This window comes from Amblyomma maculatum, chromosome 1 (genome assembly GCF_055883805.1).
Source record: "Amblyomma maculatum isolate TAMU_Amacu chromosome 1, ASM5588380v1, whole genome shotgun sequence".
NCBI lineage: Eukaryota > Metazoa > Arthropoda > Arachnida > Ixodida > Ixodidae > Amblyomma > Amblyomma maculatum.
In genome coordinates this window covers 431476211-431500275 of record NC_139344.1, presented here as the reverse complement: position 1 = coordinate 431500275, position 24065 = coordinate 431476211, and the positions used below count along the sequence as shown (strand labels likewise).

At 44.5% G+C, this 24065-nt stretch overlaps 1 long non-coding RNA gene across 2 annotated transcripts in view; it reads right to left on the bottom strand.

Annotated features, from left to right (window-relative positions):
• Positions 1-24065, bottom strand: part of LOC146209391 (uncharacterized) — a 66752-nt gene that overhangs the window by 7368 nt on the left and 35319 nt on the right. The window contains exon 1 of one of the 2 annotated variants that reach the window (XR_014703432.1): positions 11264-11322. The exons of the other annotated variant lie outside the window; for it this stretch is intronic. This is a non-coding gene — a long non-coding RNA (uncharacterized LOC146209391). Of the gene's footprint in view, positions 1-11263; positions 11323-24065 lie in introns of those variants that run through there. 2 annotated transcript variants of the gene reach the window in all.

Genomic DNA, 24065 nt, shown 5'->3' with positions numbered 1-24065 from the left:
GACAAGACACACACAGCGCTGACTTACGACTGAAGGTTTATTTCAGACACGTAGGTAAATATACAGTAGGATCAAGGGATACAAGCGCAACCTAGTTAGAAACAGTCATCGCCACCAGAAAGCATACAGGAAAACACAGATCATCTAGCTCCCGATAAGAATTGCAATTCTTTATCTATTAGGGCTATGGAGGGGTTGCTGACATAATGCTCTTTAAGATGCGCAATGTTTAAGGCTTCAGTAATCTCTTGCGTGGTTTTGTCACCGCACCTGCTTATCACGCTCGTGTTGCCCAACTCAGGGGTGCATTTGCATTCTCTGCAATGAATGCCCAGATGGCCCGAGAAACGTTGCGTAACATTGTAATTGTGCTCAGACTATCTCTTGTTGAGGCATCTGCCTGTTTGGCCTACGTATGCATGGCCGCAAGACAAGGGGGTGGAATATACAACGCCCTGAGCACAGGAAACGAACTGGTCATCGCGACCAGTTCGTTAAACTGGTCGCGCCATAAACATTGCGCATCTTAAAGGGCATTGTGTCAGCACCCCCTCCATAGCCCTAATAGATAAAGAATTGCAATTCTTATCGGGAGCTAGATGATCTGTGTTTTCCTGTATGCTTTCTGGTGGCGATGACTGTTTCTAACTAGGTTGCGCTTGTATCCCTTGATGCTACTGTATATTTACCTACGTGTCTGAAATAAACCTTCAGTCGTAAGTCAGCGCTGTGTGTGTCTTGTCCTCCCCTTTTTCCCGTGTGTAGCTTGCGCTGTTCCCCCTTTTGATATCTGTAGACCTTGCAGGTGGAGGTAGGCCGCAACTATATTTGCCGTCTTTGAAGCCTTGCTCTAACCTGTGGGCGCGTAACTCCTGATGCCCAGATACAGATGTAGTTTGCATATATTGAAAGTTGCGCCGACTGTGGTATTAAGTCGACAACCCCGACAAGAGTAAGATTGAAAAGCGTTGGGCTTAGTGCTCCATCCTGTGGGACTCCACAGGAAGTGAAATAAGAAGATGTTGGACCATCCTCAGTCTGCATAAAGTGAGATCAGTTGGATAAATAACTGCGTATCCAGCAAAAAAACATGGCCTCCAAGCTCGGCAGCTTCCGGGGCATCCAAAATTGCCTGGTGAGTGACGTTGTCATATGCGCTCTTTATATCCAGGAACAACGCCGGGGGTAAGTGCTTCAAAATTTTTTGGCGTTGTACAGATCATACCAGGTCCACCACATTGTCAAGTGAAGAGCGCTCACGTCGAAACCCTGATAATATATCCGGATATATGCGGTAGCGCTTTAGGTACCACTCAATACGTGTAAGCAGCATTCTTTCCACTTACCAACGCAACAAGACAGTGCGATTGGACGGTTTCAGGCGATTTGCCAGGTTTCAGGAGCGGAATTAAATGACTTCACTTCCACTCGTCTGGAACTGTACCCTCACTCCATGATTTGCTGTAATATTCCAAAAGAGCGTGCGTAGCTTCTTGTCCAAGATTTCCAAGCGCAGTGTATGTTACACCGTCGGGACCCAGCGATGATGACCGTCTGCAAGAAGCTATAGCGCAGCATCAGGTTCCTCCATGGAGAAGAGAAGGTCCATTCGTGAATCCTGTGAAGCTGGAACGTCGTTAAAATGTAACGTTGCCGTTGGAGTCGATTGGCCTGCTACCCTAGCGCAGAAATCTTCTGCTACTTCGACCTCACCACGGCTTTGGTAGAGTGCGAGAGATTTGAATGGGTGGAGCTATTTAGGGGATGTTCGGACACCGCGAACGACATTCCAGATGAGTGATAAAGGCTTGCGCGGATCAAGCGTTTCACAGAATATCGGTCAACGTTTCTCCTCGAGGGCTTTAATTTGGCGCTGAATTTTCTTTTGCATGCGCCTCGCATCTATGAGATCGAGGCGCGACTTCGTGCGTCGGTATCTACGCTCTGCCATCCGTCGTAATGCTCGTAGGCGCTGTAATTCCGTATCAAACTCTGTGTAGATAGGCATTGGTGTGAAGAAAGACGTCGCGTTTATCATGGTCTCCTTATTTTTCTCTTCAATACCTGCAGAGAGGCCTGGTGTGCAAGCATTTTTCATAAGTGCTTGAAATGCCGACCAATCGAAAGCTGCGCATTCGTGGGACTGACGTGGATCTGGAAAGGCCAATAATGATCACATATGTAGGAATGTGGTCACTTCCGTGTGTTTCTATATATGCAAACCATACGACGTTGCTGATAAGGCATCCAGACGCGAAAGCTAAATCAAGACAGCAGCTGTAAACTGACCCTTGAATAAAGGTCGGTGCATCGTCATTAAGACAGTGCAGGTCATGATCAGAGTTGAAGGACACAAGCTTTCTTCCATTGAGGTTCATTCGAACACTTCCCCACATGATGTGGTGACCGTTAAAGTCTCCCATGATGATCGAAGGGCCAGGTGTAATTGCCATCAAGTCGCTCAATTCTGTGGCGTCAAAACGACTAGATGGCGACATTTACGCACCCACAAGTGTACACGTGAGATTGCGCTTCTTCACTGGCTGGCAGGAACCGGATGGATTACATATGTGAGTTCTTGCCGAATATAAATGATGACCTTGCTGTTTCCCTGGTGCGTTGGAGATGCAAATGCCTGGTAGCCTGACAGTCGCAAGATCTTTGGTACATTCGGCTCACAAATAACAAGGATGGGGATGAAATTTGCATGAACATATTGTCGAATATCTGCAATTCGGGACTGAAGTCCACTGGCATTCTATTGAAAAATACAGGCGTCCTTGAGTTTTTTTTTCCGCAGTCAGAAATGCTCGTTTACAATCTGCTAACCCGACTTCATAACCATGATCAGCCGGACTTACCTACAACTGAGCGAAGGCCTCTCCCATTTTCCTTCAATAAACCCGGCCCTGTGCTAGCTGCATCCACTCGACCCCTCTTGTCAAGCGTATTCGCCCTAACTGACAAGGCGCGCCGCACTACGCTTTCCTTCCGATGGAATTCAATTTTTTACCATTAGATACCACCGGTTATCCTCTTCGCACTACATGTCCGTGCCCATTTCCTCTGCTTGATTTCCACTGAAAAGTCGTTAAAAAGGGCTATTTTTCTTACCCACTCTGCGCACTTTCTATCTCTTAACATTACAGGTACCGTTTTTCCTTCCTTAGCACTCTGCTTTGTCCTCAAATAAGCCCTTTTCGTTAGCCTCCGCGTTTTAGCCCAATAGGTTAGCTCAACATCCTACGGGTAAAATGCAACTGTACTATACTTTCCTCTTGAATGATACCTGATTCTCCCCAGCTGATTTCCTCCTTTTCATAGCTTCTAAAGCTTCTAAACCTCTTTTTTAAGTACTGGCGGAAGTGTTATTGCTCTTAACCACTGCCCATCTCATTATGGTCCTGACTACTTCGGCTACTGTACAGATCTCTATACAACTCCTCGGCTACTTTGACTATACTGCCCATATTCGTGGTGACATTGCCTGCCTTGTCCCTTAGCAGCTACACCTGTCTTTTGCATATACCTAATTTCCTCCTCACCGATTTACGGCCTCCACTCTTGTTTAGACCATGCTAGATTTTCTCTGCGCAATACTTGATTATGCCTGACACTTTTTACCTATTATTACTCTTGACATCTCTCTCAATTTTATCCTCTCTGTTGGGGTGGAATGCTTTCATACTTCGGCTTTTCTTAACCAAATCTCCCCCCTCTGCTGAGAATATTTACCGGTATCATCTCTAACTATTATACCGCCCACGCATACCATGTCCTCAATAATGATATCACTGTAGAATCGTTCATCGCTTCTATTTACTGAAGTCTTCTTACTCGGTTAAAGCTGAATACCTATCTGTAGTGAGATCCTGAACTGCTCTACCTTCCCTTTCACTGCTCATTCCTTCATGGGCTTCTTCCGTCCGTACCAGTGCGTTGCGTTCCCTCTTCAAATATAGACTAATTCGAGACCTTATAATCCTACGGTCACTGCATCCCACCTGTCCAATTAGCTCAACATCCTACCGAAGGCCAGGGTTAGAACATATCCCAGTCGGAAAAAACTACAAAAAATGTTTTGTTGTTACGACAGAATTTCAGTGCGGTTTTTGACGGCAGACCTATTGTGACAACAGAACATTCTGTAGTAACATCGGAAACATCTGCAGTTACGACAGGAAAGTGGTACAGAACTACAGACAACAGAAATATACTACAGAAAGACTATACCCTAGTGAAAAAACCCTATGAGTCACAATAACCTCATACAAATTCTCATACTAAACTCACACTAATCTCATACGAATCTCATATAATCTCATACTAGACTCATTCATCATATGAGAAATATATGAGAATTAATGAGATTTGTATGAGATTGGTATGAGAAATCTGTATGAGGTTATTGTGACTCATACGGTTTTTTTCACTAGGGTAGAACTACAGAAAAGTACTACAGAACTAGAGAAAAATCTGACGTTTACGACAGAACTACAGAATTTTTTGTCGTATTTTTGACAACTTTCTGTACTTTTTTTCGACTGGGATATAGTATGGAGAAATTTTTATTTTTCGCATTCCCGTTACAGCTTTTGCGTGTCTACTTCCGGTTATTTCGTTTGCTGAAGAAGGTATTCATGATTCTTAAGTTATTGTGCTCTGCAAACTAAGCTAATAACCCTACCTCTAATATTCCTAAAGCAATGCCATAATCACCCAGTGCCTGGTCTCCAGCCTGCTTTTTGCCTAACTTAGCACTGAAGTCACCTACCAGTAAATACAGATTATACACCTTCGTAGAAGCGTTCTGGTCATCATGACTAGATCTAGACCTGTACGACCTTTAGTTTATACCGCTTATTATTATGTATGATGCCGGTCATCCCGCTAAAAAATGCTATAGAATTTATCTATTTAGCCGGCTATATGCATATGCTAGCTACGGACTACGAGCCCTATCCTCCTCGTTCTCGTGTCTGCCGTAAACCTCGATACACAATACATGCCGAACTTTATACAGTATATGCCTCATTCGGCCTTCTAACCACCCTAAGTACAATGATGTCCCATTTCTAGCCCGCTATTCGCCGCGAGATCGACCTAGAGGTGGCGCCACCGTCACCCCGGTAGTGTGGATCGGCAGCCGGCGGCGCTCACAGAAACGCACGCTGCGTAGGTCTGCTTCCGAGTTAAGGGCAGGTTTGTTGGCGATGAAAACGTGTCTTCTGCAGTATTTCTGCAATATGGCAGAAAAAAAATAGGAATTATTCAATGCAGCAGAAGAAGAGTGGATTTTAGGGGGAAAAAAAGCACGCAACCACCAGTCTTCTAGATTTACTTTGCACGTTTCTTGCGCTGTACCGCGCTCACGCGCCTAATGCTCGGGCCTGCCTAATGACAGCTTTGTTTTTCTTATCGACTTTTAAACAGTTTGCACGTGTCTCAAGCGAGTGAGACCGGCGAATTTAGTGTCAAGCCCACGCAGATGAAGGTTCGTGCTCTGACCTGCAGTAATTTAGATTGAATCGAGAAAGCCATTATATCGTACTTGACTCGAGGCTTAAGCAGGGTAAATGTAGCACTGGCAGCGTACTGCATAGCGAGTTGCTTTAGACTGAGTGCACATCAACTCTGGCCCAGACAACCACGCACAAGTATTCCCCAAATATGAGATCACGCCGACACTATACAAGAAACCTCACCGCACAGGAAAGCTGATTGTTCACGTGTACAGCGCTGAGTGGATTGAATTTGACGAGATGCTTTTTGCGGCCACTGTCATAGAATGTGATAGTGTATTAATGCATGCGCCACTAACTGTAAATGATTTCCTGAAACCGAGGAAAGTATAAGGGATTTCTCATGTATGTTATGTTAATATATAATGGTACATTAGTAGTGTAATTATATTGTTTTGCAATGCGAATAAATTTCACCCTGGGAGAGAACTTTTACACACTTGACAGAATTTACAATAATCAGCGATTAATTTTTAGTAACGCTAAAGTGCAAGCTACGAATTACTCGCTGCGAAGACATCGTTATAAACTGCGCATGGGCACTGTCATGTTCTGGGAAGCAATTTTACAGGCTGAAAATTTCTTTATCACTAATTATTTAGCAGTGACTAAATCTTATGCTGAGTAAAATATTAGGGTTGCTTCCAAAACAGATGCCGGATATAAAACTATTCCGAAAGAAATGGAGGACACCTTATCATGCGACTATAAAAATGTATTTATTCCCGAACTAAACACTGACATTTAGGCCCGCATGAAGCTGTTTTACTCCCCCTGTCAGAAATGACGAGTTCTGTCGGAAGACAGCACTTGGACGAAAAGGGATTATAATTATTATAATAGGCTACCAGTAAAGTACATTGATCTAGGTGTATTATGTAATATTTAGGGTAACAATTAGGTGCAGGGAATATGTTTCCCAAACATTCGAGCATTTCTTTAAAGCAAAATGTGCTCACTAAAACTTTTACGGACGCACAAAAGCCTTCAACAACAAAAGAAAAGAAAAGAAAAGGAAAGAAATACATAATGGCCCGGGTTTAACGCATGAAAGCGGCATCGGCTATGACGGATGATTGCAGAGGCTGGTTTTGGTGTCGTTCATTATTAACACCACATTTACCACGTGGGATTGTTTATTGTGCAGTCAAATCCCACAGCAGAGGAACGCCTTTCGAAACGGTTGTGATGGAATCCCCCGGTCTCGAAAACAACAGTCGAGCGCCCTTATCATTGAGACACCTCGACAGAGGTTTAAGAGCAAAAAAAAAAAAAAAGTACTCACACAACTCTATCGTGCATACAGACGGCATAGTAGGCATAGAGGGGTCTGTTCAAACTGCATTCTGCTATATGAAGCAGTCTGCGGTAGCATATGTTTTAGTAGCTGCGGTATTCCAAACAGAAACGAGAATATGCGATTTCTGAGCGTTTCCATTAACCTTTATTGACGGCAATGACCTGTTTTGCTTTGATACGGCGGTAACGACTGTACCACTTCGTTTTAGACATTGCGGGTCAAAGGATCTCAAGCGCCGAAGACCGCGATGGATGATGTCCTTATCCAAGCATGACATGCTCGATACGGAAAAGTATATTTTTTTAATGACTGTTTTAGACTGTTTTTTAGACTGTTAATATTTGTTTGTCAAGAGGCATATAGGTAAGCAAAAGCTCACAGGAACTGCGGAACAAACAAAAACACTCCTGTACAAGCCGCATGAGCGCGCGTAAATCACTGAGAGCTGGCACGCGACGCGAAAACGCATCCGCACTGACTAGGTTTCGCCGCTGAGCCGCAAGGTGGCGACTCTGCTCGATCTCGAGGCCAATATCCTCGAAGTGGCTGCTAAACTAGCCTCACCAGCTAGTGTTCTATGGTGAAACATTGCCAGGGTCAATTTCCAATGACGGCCTGTTCGGAACCAGAGATTCTTAGCACCTTTTGCTACGTGATAGGTCTGACCGCCGCCGTAGTCAATTGCTGCGCAGCCGCTGGTACCGAGGGCCACGTTGTTTGTTAGAGAATACGCAGGGATTGTTATATTATTCATATGAAGCTCCTACCTATTGCAACAACAGGTTAGCCAAACCCTGTACTGTTGACGTAGTGCATTTCCGGAGGTATTCACCGGAATCAAATTGCACCCTAAACCTGTTTGTGACATTCGATCAATACGGACTTTTTTTTTTTTAACCCGGCAGAGAACTGCGTGGCACAGGGCCTCAAACCACACTTCTCTTGGGCGGGAGGCAGATTTCCTGCCTCAGCTACGCCACCGCTGCAACCAATGAAAACGGCATACATGGATGATAGCCTGAACTTTGAGGTGCGGACGTAAGGACATATAAGGAAATAGAGGCATTCATAAATCTGCAATTATGTTCGTGTGGAGTAGTAGCCGTAACGGCTTTAAATCCCCAAAGACATGATATCAAGTGTATTTCGGGTTCTCAGTTTTTGAGCGCAGCTCTTTGGAGTCCGTTCCTGCGTTTCGCGTTGTCGTCACCGTTCTCCCTAACCAGCTTCGCAGTAGGGGCAGTGCACACAAATTTTCTCTTTTCGGCGTGGCGGCGGCGGCGGTTTTTTCCGGTTACCGAAGCGCCGGCTCGGCATCAGCGGATCACGGCACGTGCATCCCAAACCTAAACGCAGAGCCACGTTGACTTGACTCGCCAGCGGCGTCAGCGGCATCAGTGAGTCGCTCCTGTATCTTTCCCGCGCAACGTTCCTATGGGCCCACGCGCTGCCTCTCGCAATCTCCCGATAACTTAATTCCTCTCTTCGCTCCTCCTCCAATGTCGCCCCTGTGTGGCGGCAATCAGAGGGCCGGATAGGTGGTGTTGGATCTCGATATGTGCACCGCCCAAGCCGAAACGCAAATATCAATATATAAAAAAGCTGCAAAAAACATTTCCTTCGCCCTGGAAGCATATCACATATTTTTCTCCAACGACTCTGTGTGAGCCTTTGAGACAGACATCAAACAAAGATAATATGCCTCAAGCAACCTGTCGTTTGTGACAATCTGGCATTGGAATTAATACTGTAAGCGCGCTAACCGAGGCAGGATAGAGCAGTTACGATGTGCATTTATATTCGGGTTACGTGTGCGAGGCATAAATATTAATTCATTGTCAACGACCTGAAAGGGAACTCCATCGCTGCACTGTTGTTCTTGTTGTTCCCCATTCTGGCTCTTTCGTATATTCGCATAGAAGGTCTCCTTCATACTACCGTACCAAAGCGGCAGAGGCCACCTATGTGTATTGGAAAATGAATGGAAGCATTCCTTCTAAATCAGAACCCAAACCCTGTAATCAAGAAGCATTTTTCGCAATATATGGTAACCCTCACTAACTGAGCATATTTATTTAAATTCTGGCGTAAAATATCTGCTGATATACATCATATATTAGGCTTGAGTGGTCCCATATCAACGTCAACGCTTTCATCCTTGTGAACTTATATTCATCGTTTCCAGTCCAAACGCTTCTAAGGAACAAAACTGAAAGCGCGAAGCGGTGTTATACCTCGTATAAACACTAGCACGCGGTTATAAAGAACGGCTTGTATACAGTCTGGTTTTGGTTCAGTTTTAATTGCCTATTCAAGTCCCTTTTCAAACCATTTTCAAGTAACATCGTACCCAAGTCACATGTATGGACATGTCTTCTCTTACAGAGCAGAGGAGCTTCAATGAAAGCGGTTACGGTTCCAGTGCCGCAACTTCGCACTGGCCGGAGAGCGGAGTCCCTAACTTCGTGTGAAAAATTTAAGAGCAAAGAAAAGTGTTCTCGGGTACACGCCACGCAAAAACTGCTATACTTCACGTTTTCTTTGGCAACACTCGAAACTGAAGGTAAACAGTATGTGATGCACGAGTACTACGTGCTGCAGTGTGCTAAGGCATTATTTTGTTTTCTGGTGGAACAAATAAAACGGTATAAACTTTAAACAAAGGACTTGCTTCAAACACCACCATTAAACTACAGACGAGGTTTCTGTCAGAGGCTTATATAGAGGCTACTCCAACCAAAAATTGCACTTTCCTTAGCGTACCTTCTAAAATAAAATAAGGAGGCTATTCAAACCTGTTACTGCCGCGTTTTCCAGGATATGTGCGAATTCCGGAGGCATAATAATTAACATTTTGTGGCTTGCGGACAATGTACACGTAGAGACTGTTAGTATTTTCGTCTTTTATGAAACTTACTACTATCGGCCCACACCACATGATATTACCATCACGAGGATTTCTTCATAACCAAAACGGTTCTGCTTCTATATCCGTCTCGTAGCTGCGTGCGTTTGTTAGCATGCTGGTATTTTGATTGCGAATAATGGCGTTCTATCGCTCATGACACTAAAGGTGAAATTGACAACATGTCGAGCCTTGATGCATTGCTTCCGTAATGCACACGCTTCTCGCCAGTCCTCCTCAATCTCGCAACATGTCCGAAAAGAACATCATTATCCACGCTCCGGTCACCTTAGAAATTATGGTGTATCTATGAATCAAACATTGCGCAATCATTGCTAAGTAAATCGGACCACGGTGGTTAGTGCATACATTATATAAAGATATCACCGCTACAGTGCTTGCTGCGGGCCTACATGCGGGCAGTGTTTCTTGCGGACCTAGATTACTTAAAATCTCGACGTCTTCGAAGCGAGAGTCCCTGCAAATCCTTTCGAGCTTCGGCTATTTAAAACAAAGCCGAGAAGTAGAAAACACGGCGGCCATAACGTTTTTAGCGTAAGGTTGCACCACTTGTGGTCTGCATCGAAAAATGCGGCCATTATTCGGCATGGAAACATCAATATTTGTATCTCTTACGATCGAAACTGCCACTGACGGCAAGGAGTAAGCCTGATGTCCACAGTAGCAACACATGGGCATAACGCATGCCCTAACATTGACGAACGTTCATTGAAGCGCAGACGGATAACTATACCTGTTGTTATACTTATATAGACGGAGCGCCCTGGCAGCTTTTAAGGGTAATTTCATTGCGTATAGCAGTGGGCGACCGGGGACAGGTCAAGGTATAATGCTTGGCGAACGAGGCTACACTATTCATCGGCAAGTCTCCTGAGCCATGCCTCACGTTAAGCGTGCCCAAAATTCGTAATTTCGGTGAATCCGGAACCTTAATTGAATGCAGTGTAACCGACTGCTAGATCTACTTCACGGATCAGGATTGGTACAAAACAAATATGCAGAAATATTTTATACAAACACTGGAAGATAGAAAATGCAGCAAAAATTTAGCGGTGCATGCTTCTTCCCTCCTTATTTGCAATGTCGTGACCCTTTAAAATGCTTCAGATACAGGGAGAACCGCAGTCAAGAGAACACTGTGGGAAATTTCTAGTTCCTCGAGGTCACAAAATGCTACCGTGAGCATGAGCGCGCCGCGCTCGAGGGTTTATTCCTCTAAGCTGCCCAGATAAAATTTTATCAGCGCGAAGGCATACTAGTGACGGCCTGCACCAGATTACTAGACGCCTGCAGCGCCTGCGCAGGGGCGAATTCCTGCTTCTACGCCTGCACAGGAGGGGTCCAATAATTCTTTTTGAGTCTATGCCATATTAGGAGGCCGCTATTGTTTAATTCTTCTATTACACGGCAGGAGTCATTTTGATAAAACCCTCGGCTCCCGGTTTAAACGTCTTTCATAACTCAAGCTCGCTATAGTAACGTTGTCTCCTGAAACCAAGATTAAGGTTTTCTTACCGCATTTTACGCTGACGCCGTTGGACTGGAAAAGTGCCTTTCTTTTGGTCAACATGACCTGACAAAAAAAAAAAATGCATATGCAAAGTTGCAGATTCATACTTCTCTGCTTACTTCCAAGCAAGAACTGCCTTATTCAGTTTTGTTTGGTGACCAGTAGTGCATATTTAAGATCACCGCTACCGTTGGCAAGTAAATTAGCAAATACTTTAATGAATTGAGAGATTAAAAGTTACAATAAGATTGTTCGGAAATCCACCATCCCGTCGTTGCTGCTCATGGTTTAGGTTCTAAGTACATGAGAGCCATAATTCTCATGCGCTTTAAACTGGTTAGTAGTATATAAGTTGCTCGTATGGCATGCGTTGACACTTCATTTTTAGGGTCTCAGACTTTTCTAAATTGAGAGAGAAAACCTAATGCGTAGACTGCGCCTATCTAAATATGATGGAAACTAAGCGAAAGAATAACGAATCTGCAATTTTTTTCAACATGCCACACACGGTCCTTAGCATCCCCGAATTACACGCGTTATATCTGAGAAGTCGTAGCTAACCGCTCTAAAATATTTCTACCACTAAGCTTTCTTTCTTTCACATGTAAGGCGCCAAAGATAATTTAATACATCACTACGTAGAGAATTATAAGGGACGTTAGTCACTGGAAATAATTTTAGCTTTATATATTAGTCCATCTCACCTGTAGAACTTCAGTGCACACGCTCACTGCGCATCCGCAATGTTTAAACATTTTGCATCTCACTTTATTTCCAAATTCATTAATGTTTAACTACACTGTTTCTCCGATGGCGTTCTAAACATGTGAACAGTACTGTTACGACAAGGCAAACACGAAGTGTTCCTTCCCTCTTTCCATAGCCTCACGCTGGCGGTAGACGTAGAGGACAACGAGCAACTGTGGTCGTTTGGTGTTGGTCGCTGCGTGCTGAATCCTACAGTTTTGTAAATACGAGTAAATACACCACACTTCTCGTAACAACAATAACTTCTCATACATTGCGATCTTCGTGCGACAGATTGCATTCGCTGTAGAAAAAGATAAGCAAATTTTGAAGAGTTGCGCTTTGCCTGTTATTGCGTAGTCTATTAAAAAAAGCATTTCCATCATCGTCCTGTGATGTGTGTTTTCTTCGTGGCCCCGTTTTTTTCGCGCTGAGAAGGTGTTTCAAAATGGCACGTAACGTCGGATATCGTATGTGATTACAGAAGTACGCTGCCCAAAAAAGACTGCAGTGCTCATGCTGTGCTCGAGGCGCGCGCTTACGTGAATGTACACAGGTTACTAAACTTCAAGAGGTCCTTTGTAGCAAGGGAAAGAGCGGCGCGTTTTTAGACTACTGGGACCAGTTCTGAGGCGTGGTTTTTATGTCATTCCTAGACACAGCACGCGAGTAAAAACAGAACAGCTCCCTCTCAAAGCCCACCACGCACACTCAGCACGCTAACTCTGTATGGCTTACGGGCAAATATCCGCTTTTGCAGTGCTCCCGGAATAGACGCGGCAGGCAATGAATGCAGAACCGATGAAGCGTATGCGCGAACAAAAATACCTGCCATGCACGAGCAAACCACTGCTGCTTTGGGTGGCGTCGGCTCGCGAGCCTAAGAGCGCGGCCAGCGTCCTTGCAGTTTACTTCCTTCCTACGGCTTCCTTCCTCAGGGCCAGATTGCTTCCTCGCTTTCAAGAGCGCGTACTCAGTCGCCGCGTCGCAGGGCTCCCAGCGCGGGGCGCAGACAGCTCGCTAATGGCGAGGAGAAACTACGGGCGACCAGATCGGGGAGCGACGCTAACTACTAGGCATGCAGCATTGCGCTGCCATAACACAGTGCCCCACCGTTTTGCAGAGGGAAAAAGTGAGAACAACCCCGTCAGAGCAGGAACGCCCGAAGCACTCGCGGAAGTGCCATTGGCTTGCTGCTGTGCACCGGCGGCCGCCGAATTCAGGTCGGTCGGTCGAGCGGTCTGATCGGCCGTGGATTCCGAGGCGCCCGCGGAGAGGGTGTCCGAGCACGAGTGTCTGTGTTCGTGTTTACGAGCCCCACTGTTTACGCGCGCCTTTGTGAGGTGGATGGGAAGAGCACGGGCGGCGAGAAGGCAGGGGGACTGAATCTCTAGAGCAGAGCCGGCGCGGCAGGCATTTGAGAGAAAGTGGCACGGTGCCAGTCAGTCACAGAGAGCAAAGCAAAGAGAGAATGAAAGAAGGGGAGAGAAGGGTTCGGTGAAGACTGCTCGGAAAGGGGACAAATGAAAGGGAACACATCGTAGTAGCATCGCTGGAGGACATCTCGCCTCTTGTTATCCTCACATGGGCGTGAACGGCGAGGAGGGGGTGGGGGGAGGGAGGTCAGGAAGAGTGCGAATGAAGCCGAAAGGAAAACCATCGGGCGCTCGCTTTCGATCTGAGCGTCATCATCTTCCGACCGCGTGGCTGGGACGGTGTGTCGAGACTCGTGACCGCCTTGTACGGGGGGCGCGACTTGCACGGTGTCGACGCCAGCGGATGTTGGTCAGTGGCACGAACTGCTCTTGATTCTGGCCAGGTACCCAGCACGCGACGAAGACAGCGACCGGGTCGCTGTGTGAGGAAGCCGGCAGCGCACGTTCCCGCGAATCGAGACGACCCCGTAACGAGACATCTGTCCGTTGATACTGTGAGTGACTCATTTTTTTCCTCGGGTACGCCTCGGTTTTAATTTAATTTTCAGTCAGCCCAAATAGGCCAGCTAAAAGGCCATTACTTCTCAGCCTTCTCTGTTTAAGAGGTTCGATTATTATAGGGTGTCCGCCAAGCGTTAGGCTAAGCCATCGCGTACTGCACGCCATTGTGGTCGCTGTCATCCCGAAATGATCGTTTCCCAGGCTTCAGGAAATACAGCATATTCACTGATGATCAAGCTCGCACACACTTTAGACGTCTTGGTCGTATTCTAAACGCAGACATATCCGCCTTGAATTGAGTAGTGGTGCAACAAGGGGCCGCTCCATCAAGTTTACTGCTATAGCGCACCAAGAGGTTACCAACGACAAGAAGCAGAAATGTCCACCTTGCAATTCAAAAACCAGCGATTGCGGTGCATGATATACAGCGATCAAATAGAGTAAACGTCGTTAACAGCGACTACAATTTAATTTAAGTTATGCATTTGCTGCGCGAAGAGATTGGTGATGTGTTTCTGAAATTTCTTGTAACCTCTCTCTCTTTGACGCAACCGGCTTCTAAATTTAGCATCCAGATATTGATGCCGGATTCTGATCAGAAACTGCCTCTTTGCGCCCTCACTATCTGTTTTAAGACGCCCATTACAAGCTTGAAGCTTCACCCTTTGAATGGAGCTGCTCATTACTTCCGCTTCTTTGTATTTTTGGCTTGCTAGATCTTATAAAGAGACAACCTACGGTTTTCACAGTGACGCATTAGATCTAGCTTGAGCTTTAGTAACTTCATATAAACCACTGAAATAAGTGCATAATATATCGACCGCATACTCGAGGTGATGACAACAAGAACATGTGCTTTTATGCAACAAATCCTAGGCGAAACGTTCGTCTGGGAACCTTGTGCATCCATGTCATGTTCTTTAGTGCAGTTTCGACATTAAACAATTTATTTGGTCGGTAGCAGAATAGGGTCAGCACGACATCACTTAAAAAACTGTATAAAGTTTGACACACATTGTAGGAATGATTTTTGGTTGCCCACGCTGCGGGAAATAAAAGTGTATATTCTTTACAGACGCTGCTTTGAAATGTTCGTACTAATTTATTCTCAAAATTTTTGTGTCTGCAGACTGCATCAAATCCCGCTCAGCAGTTCTGTCCGCTGAATGGACTTAGAGTAATTAATTTTCAGGGCTCCTGGTAACGCGCTTCTGCTTTTCGTGTCGTTACCAAAACACACACAATGTCCGCCGCCGGTTTCTAAACAATGTTTTTGATTGCAAGTTGATCTTGTCGAGACACGTTAGAAAAAAAAAAAAACGCGCACGTCCAAGCTACCGGCAAGGACAAAACATCAAATGCAGACAATGACAATCGATTTAAGTTCACTGTGGCTGCCTTAGAGATAGCAGGCATCCTTACAAATGCTATGTTTCGAGCGCGGAGCAGAAAACCGCTTCCGGCCTTGCTTGCTTTTTAAGCACTCAAGCCTGTCCGGCCTACCTCGTTTCTTAGCAGGTAAATTTTTATAAGAGTCTTGTATCTTCCAGATGAATAAAATATTAAGCAGTCAGGGCTCTCTGCTCTAGGACACATTTAGCATCGTCGTAAATATTGTAACTATGGGAGTTACCATCGAGAAACGAGACATTGGTTGCGACGGGCGCCGTCGAAAAACGCTCCATATGAATATAAACCTTCCGTGGTTTCTCAACGTGTGCTAGCAGCCCGCACTACTTGGAACTTTTTTTTTTCCCGCTTATATCGAAACGTTCGCTCACATGCCTGGTTCGAACTCGTGACGTTCAAATCGGCAGCCGAACGCCAAAGCAACTGAGCCACTGCTGAGTTTTTTTGCCATGCAATGGCGTGGCTCGGACGCTCCAAAAACAACCCTCTGCTTTTCAGATAAAATGAATGCTTTTCGAAAGCCGTGTTTGTTCGCTCTGTTGACAAGATACTCCGCGTTCGAGGGAAAGCACAAAGAACCTTTTCAAGGTCAAGAATATAGCCGCTGTAATCGCTTACAATGCCAGTCCCTGGAAGTTTCCCAGTCTTCTGATTGTCGGGGCGTCATATCTTGTCTTTTCAAAGGGGAGCCCGGCTGGTCGTGAGAAAAGAATTCTATCTCGCGGCTTACCTTTTTACGTATGGCAGCGACAGAAAGCGCAGAAGGTGCGCTTTCCACGCACCTTAGAAGGTCCACGCAACCATTACCATTCTAAGTCCTTTTTATGTGAAGATAGACCAATAGAAAACTTTTTTTTAAAGGCAGGAGCGGTTGTTCAAAAAATGTAATCTTGGGACAGCCTTATTTTTTTGAAGCGCCTAACTCTTGTCATTATACCGGTATTTTACCGCGAACGTAAGCTTTTTTATAAATTTCTTGCAAAGTACATAAAATGACGAAGAGAAAAAAAATGATAGCCGTGGATTCTGCAACGGAATGCTGAAGCCTCTCATTTGAGGCCAGTGAAAATCAATGGGCATGGAATGGAAAATTTGAGGAAAGGAAAAAAGGGGAGTGGTAAGAAAATAGGGCAGGGTAAGTCTAATATAGTCTCATTTGCGTTTCACCATAGTGATGTCTCGCTGATGTAGCGCTTACGCACAGAAAACGTCGCTGGCACGTCCACAATATGTACCCCACATGAGTTCAGTGCACTTTGTAGTGTGACAAGCAGCCTGAATTTGCATTAGCAAAACGGCCCTTTTTAGGGCAGGCGCGGGCGGCCTTTGTGTCCGGATTAAAGGTGCTGGTGCATTCTCGTTCAACGTGGACATCCCGTACTGCATTTCAAGAAGGCGCTGCAATTGATTTCGCGGCTACATTACTTTGCGTTGCAATGGAAATCTTTCCTTATATACAGTTTATGCAGAGTAATATTCTTAACTAACAGTTATCTTCTCAATTACCTTTCGAGCATTAAGGTTGTGAGAGGTCTCCAAGAAACGCAACTCGATTGGACAAGGAAAGTTTAGACTAGGCAATCGGTCTATATGATATGCTAAATATGTAATCAAGCCTTCTTTGGATGGCAGGGGTCATGGTCTGTGGGGTATATGCAAATTTCATGCTGCGCCCTGTATTTTAGGCGAAAACGTGCAATAAATAAAGCGTTCAAATAAATCCACCACCTTAAACGTGGATCCATGCACTGCTTTTTTTTATGGGAATGGCAGAGAAGCATTTATTTCTATGCTTTTGTTATTCGGCTGAAAGTTTGATGGCACAGTGAACATACGGCCCAGGGCCTGTCAAGATGAATATGCTGGTATCAAGGACAAAATACTGCGCCATATAGGTGAGACAATCGCGCATTTACGTACTAGCCAAGAAGCCTTTGTTTATATTTTATTTTTATAATTTATAACTAAATGGAATGCTACTTACTACATGAAAGAAATGCTTAATTATGGTTTATTCTTCGTTATCTCTAGGTCGCACGCATGTTCTGAAATCTTGTTTACAAAAGAGGTCAAGGGGCCTTCGACTGGCCTAAATCGTCAACTTGTGGGTGCTAAATGCTTTAGTAACGTCTTATGCGAGTGCAATTGCAGTTTTCTATCTTATGACAATCTCTGCGTATGCGAAATGTGGATTTTTATAATAGTAGATTTTAGTAACGAAAGAATACATTCGGTCACCCAGTTACATCTCTTGAATGATCTTGTCAGCAGGAGGTGGGGTGAACTACCGTTCTTCCGCGCATTTTAGCCGCTAGAGGGTCACCTTTAAGCAAGGCACCAGGCTGTACATGTTGGAACAGGCGGGTGCCTGCAGGCGCAGTAGAAAATTTCCCGCTCTTTTTGTATATGAGACGAATGTTCGAACTACAGAGAGCTGCCGCTGTGATCGGTTCATCGGTTTTTAATTGACTGCCAAACGTGGTACCAGACCGAGTTATATTTAAAAATATCTTGGCTTTCTATAGAGGAATGTGGCGTCGAAACCTTGAAATTCAGCAAGTCAGATATATCTGCATACTAATGTGCCTCCTACACACCCTCGTATGCAGCCAAATTATCTATTATGAATGCGAAAAATCGCGGAACATTTCACTGCACCCTCGAAGCAATTTCCCGTCTGATTTTGTCGTCAACCCGACGAAGCGCCAGTGCTGAGCGATGCTCTCCTTTGTGCGGAATTTTAATTAAAACTTCAAGGCATCATTGCACATAAATCACAGTATTTGTTATGAACCTCTGTTTTCGAGAGCGAACGACTCGGCAGTCATGTTTCTGGTAGGGACAATGCATGAAGGAAGCTCTCATTTGGGAGTCGACGCCGATAGTATAGCCACAAGTCCACTAGGATGGAATCGCATGCACCTCTTAGGCAGAGATACATGGCGGGTTTTTACGGCATCAAGGCGGCTATTTTCGCCTGGCAGCGCATACTCGACTCCCGCCGTCAGAAAACGACGCGCTCCGCCGCCGATCAGGACCTGCCAGATATTTGACGCGCGGGCAGCCCGTCGTTCATTGGCGCCGGAATCTGCTGCGGGCGCACGTGAATAGGAGGGCGGAAAGGTGGCATTTCCGCTTTGAGCGGCCGCAGTCAACATGGCTGCCATGAACGACGAGCTATGCTATGATGTCTATGCGGCGATATTGCCGCAAAATTTTCGTAATTGTATAACATGATAAAAAATAAATGTTTTGTCAATCATTTAATGTCGCTTTTGCCTGAGTACACGACCTACTGTAGGATCGAAATGTCTGTTTCCTCCCTGAATCGAAATGTGTTGAACAAAAGACTGCTGATGGTATCTGCGGCTGAGCGGGAATTCTTAAGTGTGCATCTTGGTTCATCAGAGCGTGCTAATCGCTCTGCAACCAATACACACTTGCTACAACTGGCACAGTAGCGTCGGAATGATCCCTTTCTTGATTTTAACAGAAGGGACAGCGTCGCCACTGTCATGGACCTCGCTTTGCGTTTATTTCCACTCGCTGATTACATTTGCTTTCGCATTGAAGGATACGTGGCGTGGTTCGTTGCTTCGTCGCTCCATGTATTTCGAGCTGGGCCTAGTGTCGGTGCGGCGGTTTTCGACGCGCGAATATCGCGGAAAAAAACGTTCGCATGTATGCTGAGGTTTAGAACAGAATACAGCTAGCTGAATAGAGAGAGTTCAGTACCGAGTGGTTTCGATGAGTAATGGAAAAATAAATCATGTCACATTTTCAGACAGTGTACTAGAATGATGGGAATGAGATCAGCCAGCGAGATCAGACAGCTCTGCGTATATTAGGACAAAGGGCAGATAAACAGGATTTATAAATTTGTGCAAATAGCACTGTTATCCGTCAATGTACCTTACGGCCTAGCCCTGATTGTCCGTGTTATAGTTAGCCGATGCGGAGGAAGCATTCGGATGTTCTTTATGTAGACTCTGTTAGTCAGCTTTTGGCCACATGATCGTTAGCTGTGAGACAATTGTGCAGCATTGTTTTGGTACTCTTCAAGGGACTGGTTCAGTCTTTGGACGCAATCAAAATAAATGTTTTTTTTAAATTTCTTTTTTGCTCATGTCAGTGTGGTGCTCACGACGGCAGGAGAATAGCACGTGGGGAACGTTTTTAGCGACGGCATAAAGTTATTAGCAAACCACTATCAGCCTGCCGAACGCATATCTGCGAATATATATTTATGAAGAAATTTTATTACACACCAAAGAATGTTCGTTCGCAAACAACTTTAAGGCAGAAAGTGCCTTTGTTCAGTATTTCAGGGATGATTTTGGAAGGCCATTAATGGTAAGAGCTTTACTGATCGGTATCTGCTTTATTAGTCAGCAATTTACGCCAGCAGATATGCACAAAATAATTTTGACGCAGTCAAAGCAAAAAGGTTGCTAAAAAATGTATTTTACTACAGATATGTTATTTTTATATATCAAGCAAAAATTTTCATCAACATACAAATGAAAGGGAAATGAGGCGCTTCATTATGAGTATAAAAAAGGCGCTAAAAGCCAACAAACAAATACATCACAGAGGACTTTTCGTGTGAACGGATGTGAAGTGATTATAATTGTGGAAGTAATTGGTTAAATATGAGGAACACATGGCGGATTTCTAGCCGTCCTTAAATCTGGCTGTAAGGAGCGAAAGCTCTCGCCGGGATGACTCGGTGGTAGAGACGCTCGCCTACTGAACAAGAATCGCAAGTTTAAAACCGGACCAGTTAGATTTCGCTTTACTCCAATGTCTTTTTTTTTGTTCTTTTTTAGTGTGAAATTACTACACACGGACTGGTAAAATAGCTACCATAACGACAAAGCTCCAGTATGACATTGCAAGTACATGCAGGTTAATCACTGACACCCGGCGAACTCGGTAGTAAAGGAGAACACGTCAGGAAGGGCTTCATGAAGGAAATATTAATATCCTCGCTCAGGGGCTCGCAGGAAAAAAGACGAGGCGCGGCCTGGTGAAGAGCTCAAGGTCATTTGGAGACACCCGGTGAATTCGGGGGTTGCAGTCCGAAAAGTAGATCTTCCTCTCTAAAGCCAACCATGTGCCGCCGGTAGGATCCGATCCCAAGAACTCCGAATAATAAGCCTCATGGTAATCCTGGATTCCACAAATACTCGTTAAAGGGTTTAGGTTCATGCTTCTTGAGAGAAATTCAAGAGTCCTCGATTATCTAGGTCTGTTTCACTCAAATCTGCCGTAAGGTGAATTGAATACCGTAAACTGCATGAAGCTTCCGCCGTGCTAATTAGCTAAAGATTCATCATCATCATTATAATCATTAATTACACCCATAAAATCCCCGGACGGGGCATTACATAAGGGGGGATATAACACATAAAAATAACAATTGTTGAGTGTGTAAAAGAAAAAAAGCAAAATGCTCAAATATAAACAATTCAAATGAAGGAGACGCTGCAATAACATGAAGGGAAAGCATTCGGTTATCATGCGAAATGACATGTCAGGCGTTCTTTGAATCTAGTAGGGTCACGTCCAGTTACAGTACGTATGTTCGGGAAGCTGGTTTCATTCTTGAATTGCAGCTGGTATAAAAGATTTTGATGTAGGGATCTTAAGCGCAAACAAATAAAAGAGAGGCGATACACACACGCAAGCGCTGCTTGCAACGTTTAGCGCCTGTGTGTTTGTATCGCATGAGTTGTCCTTGTTTGCGCTTAAAATCCCTACATCAAGATGAACTACCAACTCGTCCAACGGGAAGTTTTAATGAAGATTTAAAGAAACAATTTGTTAAAGGCGTTAGTAGATACATGTGAGCGCTGGATGCTCATGGAGTTGAACAGATGAGATAAAGTACGCAATGGTGGAACTAGTAGAGAATCATGGAGGCAAACGTTTTTGTGCAGTTTATGGAACAGGCAAAGGCGAGAAATGATGTTTCTTAGGGTTAGTGGGCTGACACCGAGACATGTCTTAATATGCCGAAGCGGAAGTCATTGAAGTTGATCAATAACTGTGAATACCTTATGAAATGAAAATGTGTTCCGGAGGCTTTCTCCTACAAGTAACTGAGCCAAATATTTTCTAGCAAAAGCGAGTGCAAAGACAAGGACTGACAGGAAGGAAGAACATTCTCAAAATTTCAACAATGATCTACCACGCAGTTGTGTGAAACCGGACATTTTTCACCTTCCTTTTCAAATAATCTCATCTAATAGATTGCTATGTTCAATTTCTTAACAGGAGTTTATGAACTACGTTAATTCTTTAAAAAAAATGTCTTGCTAGTTTACAGCAAAAATACAAATAACGTTTACTTTGTCTCAGCCTAAACGTCATGTGCATTCTCACTGTGCGTGAAAGTGTGCGTAAAGACGATTTTGTTTTTGTTTGAGGAATATTCCAAGGTACTTGCACACAAAACTCTTCTTTGCGAATAGAGCCGACGTACAAAATCGGCACTGAGGGAAGCAGGTCCAAGCCACTTCATGTTTGTCAAGTCCACGCTATCGCTTTCAAATAACTTCAAATAACTATCGCTTTCAAACCACCTTCCTTTTCAAATAATCTCATCTAATAGATTGCTATGTTCAATTTCTTAACAGGAGTTTATGAACTACGTTAATTCTTTAAAAAAATGTCTTGCTAGTTTACAGCAAAAATACAAATAACGTTTACTTTGTCTCAGCCTAAACGTCATGTGCATTCTCACTGTGCGTGAAAGTGTGCGTAAAGACGATTTTGTTTTTGTTTGAGGAATATTCCAAGGTACTTGCACACAAAACTCTTCTTTTCGAATAGAGCCGACGTACAAAATCGGCACTGAGGGAAGCAGGTCCAAGCCACTTCATGTTTGTCAAGTCCACGCTATCGCTTTCTTCAGTGAAGTGAGCCGGTGCTCAGCTTTCGAGAACCCTATATTTGCTAGGGCGGAAAAGAACCTACAGGACTGCTCTTAAGTCTGCTTAAGACGGGAAATGGCGAAAACCACTTTGAGGGACTTTTTTCATTATCTACATCGTCTTTGTGATTTAAGTAATGACTATGATTATCACCGTATTCATTATCACTAACTGCGTCGACATAGTCACCGCTATTATAGATACTGTAAACTTTACGCTAGATAAAGAGTTTTCCGATGTTAGGGGTTTGCGCACTTCGATAGGAACAGGAAGCAGAGTGGTTCGATTCCCGATGGAGAAAGGTATTTTTTTAAGTGCTATTGCGAAGGACGCTTTCTCGTCACAGTTTCTGCCAGGCATGAGGCAATAAAGAATTTCCCATTAAAAGAACGACTCAGTGCAGGGCTATTCTTGTGTTGTAAGTAAGCTGTCATGGTAGAAGCTCCTAACATGGCAGCATTCTCAGCGCCGAGACAGCGCAGCGAATATGCTGCTGGAATGCCTTAAAGGTAACGAGTGTTCTTGGAGCGAAGAGAAAAACAAATTCCAAGCAATAGAGTGTGAAACCAGGCAGTATATGTATTCCAGTGAAGAAAAGGCGGAGTGAGGAAGATGAAAATTGAAAGAAGCAGGAGCGAGCGGCGTTCCTCAAAGTGATGCCCTATTTTCGCTAAGCTCCAGGGGTTTGCCTGGGACCTTGTCTCGTTGCTCCATGACGTTCATAATCAGTGCACTGCTTTAATACTTCAAGCAAAAATAAAAACGATTGCTTTAGACCAGTTAGTCATTTATGGGAGATGTCATGTTTTATCTGATATGCCCTCAGTGCTCTTCATCTTGGTTACTTTTTGTCTTTATGCCTTGTCGCCCCATGATTTATCTTTATCGCATTGAAATAAATGATAGCACTGAAAATTAGTTCATGCTACGTGGGTTGAAGCTACTATACCAATCAAGGTTCTACGATCCCTCAATGATCCCTGACCTGAGAATTGGAAACGGATGACATTCTCCTGTCTCTGCGGCAGTTTTGCTCCCGCATCCTCCTTGTTGTTTCTATTTTATTGGCCAAGGGTGTTCACGCGCACTACAGAGCCGTCTTTGTTCGCACGTGCTTGAACAGAATCACTGAGTAATGCTCTGCATAAGCTTTAAGGGACGACCTTCTCAGGCGACAATTGCGTATCACATCTTTCTGCTGTTGCTGTTAACACTTGTGCCTTTTCCATGCTACGCCAACTGCGCAGGAATACCTGCGAAGGTTACGCAGCCAGGCATCCTTAGCTTGCGGGTCGCAGTTCCCTTCTGCCAAGGCTGCCTATATTGCTGCAGTGACACCAATCAACAGCAGAAGGGCGCGCATTGACTTAATGAAACCCAACTTCCCGGCGTGAAGGTGAACGCTTCGCCGTTCACCTTGCTCTCGTTTTCTTCCTTGATATGAGTGAGTTGCTACATTGATGACATTAAAGGAGGAGGCCAGCTTACCTAGATGCATTCAGGGTTATTTTAGCTCAATAATTTAGTGAACCTTCTGAAAGCACTCACAGAAGCACTGAGTGAATATGCTACTTGAGTGACTGTCTTGGCCCAGTGGTCGCGCGGGGGAAAATATGCTGTAGCAAAATAGATCTTACTATCACTTTTGTAAATTCACAGTAACCATATTTTTTTCCTTTGTGTAGCTGGACGTTTCTTAATATTTAATGAGCGTGATAGCCGTTTCATGAAATCTGCGCACTTTAATTAAAATAAATTATTTTTTGAAAATTGCC